Below are 2,188 nucleotides of genomic sequence, written 5' to 3'. Positions count from 1 at the left end.
CTTGATAATGTGAAAAGGACGACAGATGGAGAACAATATCAAATGCTTACCAAGTACAAAAACACATTATAAAATGGGTTCAAGAATGTAGCCAATTGGAAGCACTGAAATGAGTCACGTGTGCATGCATTAATTTCTTCACGTATGCACTAAAAAGAGTCTCTCTTCCACCTCCCTGGCCTGACGTACGTCACAATGTTTACACTAGCAGTGCGCACTCAATCAGTTGTTACAAGTGCGTCACGCACTACTATACGCGCTGTCAATCCTGTAAACAACTTCTAGTTCGGGCCGCGGGCTGCCACAACAGCCGGCGGCCTTTCTTGTGCATAACAGTACGTGGCGTACGTATACTCTTATACGTACGTACAGTACTTATGTGCGGGATTTCCGAGTGCGACGTGCGTAAATGTTTGGGACGAACATCTTCGGACATCTTGACTTTTGAGCGAGTGCTACATGTAGCTGACTGGTATTGACCCACAAAGGTACGTGAATAATGCTGTTAGTTTTCGACCCATTTTATAAAACTAATGATGCACAGGATTATTTCGTGGCGTTAGTGAAGGTGCGGCTCACTCTCGAGTATTGACAACGGTTGCAAACATGCACTCGGCTGCGCCTCGTGCATGTCGCACCATTGTCAATACTCTCGAGCGCGCCGCACCTTCACTAACACACTCTATCCTGTGCATCATTTGTATACACACATATAAAAAAAAAAAAAAAAAATCATATAAAATCTCTCTTTGTTACGCTATATAAAAGACATGACCTGCATATTTACAATTCTTTCCCAGCGTGAGATAATTTTTTTTCTTTAAATAAATTTTATGCTGGAAAAGTCTTTTGCACAATTGTCTTTCTGTGCTGGACTGATTCCAGTGAGCTTCACTTGTTTAAGATTTTGTGGCTTAGAGCAAAAACATTTGCATGCAGTACCAATATTTCTCCACATATTTCAGTATTTCCCAAACACATTTACATGCTATTAGTTTCAAGTACATTAATAACAAGAAAATGAAATTCATGGCGGGGTTGAATTTGAATTTGAATTTGAATTTGAATTTGAATTTGAATTTGAGCTTATTTTCTGCATCATTACAAATACTGCAGTACTTTTTCCAAAAGCAATATCATGAATAGCACTTAACGTCTTAGTATTCAAAAGTTACACCTTGTAGATGACAATTTTTGGAACGATGAGGCCCAAAAATGTTAAACTTTTTAAGTTACACTAAAGTGCATCTGATGAGGAGTGTCAAACCACATTGGCAAATCATCTGGGTGAAAAAAAAAAAAAAAAATCTAGTATTGATATATCAATAATATACGATTGACAAGAATACTTTGAGAAAAAAAAGGAGGGATACATACCTGTAATTGTCCATTTTCAAACAAAGCCACAGGCAAATAGCATGGTAAGAGGCATTTACCCTTAACCCTATTTTAAAGATAATAAAAAGTTTTGGTACCTCAAAAGTGTCCTTGAATTTCCTTGTCTTAGTTTGTGTTTCAGGTTAAAGTACCTTTCATATAACTAACACTGTGAGACTTACTCGCCCCAAAGTGCTCTCATGTCTTAGTAATCATGCAATTAACTGAGATCAGCAGCCCCATACGCATAGCGACCAGCAGTCCCATACGCATAGCGTAATCGGGCTTCGCATTGTAGCATTCAGGATCATGACAGATTTAGTATCGCAGGGTAAATGTCAACTTAAAATCCCATAAATTCTTCAATTTGAAGACTTATCAATTAAGTTGAAGTATTGAAAACAGGCTTCGGGCAACGTTTGGTTCTGCCTATAGTCCCTTTCTGTTCGAATTGATGACTGAATGTGACTCGGTCGACAGGACCTTAGGAGAGCTACATACACTGAATACTACAGCCAGTGCATGCGAACACATCACATGCACACAAATTTCAAATCCATGAACGGATAAGATGTTTGTGTGCGCATGCGCTGGCCATGGTATCCAGTGTATGTAGCTCTCCCAAGGTCCTCTCGACCGAGTCACATTCAGTTATCAATTGAACAGAAAGGGACTATTGGCAGAACCAAACGTTGTTCGAAGCCTGTTTTCAATACTTCAACTTAATTGGTAAGTCTTCAAATCGAAGAAATTTTTGGATTTTAAGTTGACATTTACCCGCGATACTAATTCTGTCGTGATCCTGAATGCT

The sequence above is a fragment of the Diadema antillarum genome, unplaced genomic scaffold (assembly GCF_040938485.1).
Source record: "Diadema antillarum isolate AM-2024a unplaced genomic scaffold, OU_Dant_1.0 seq00002028_RagTag, whole genome shotgun sequence".
NCBI classification, from domain to species: domain Eukaryota; kingdom Metazoa; phylum Echinodermata; class Echinoidea; order Diadematoida; family Diadematidae; genus Diadema; species Diadema antillarum.
Note: the sequence above shows the minus strand (reverse complement) of the source record.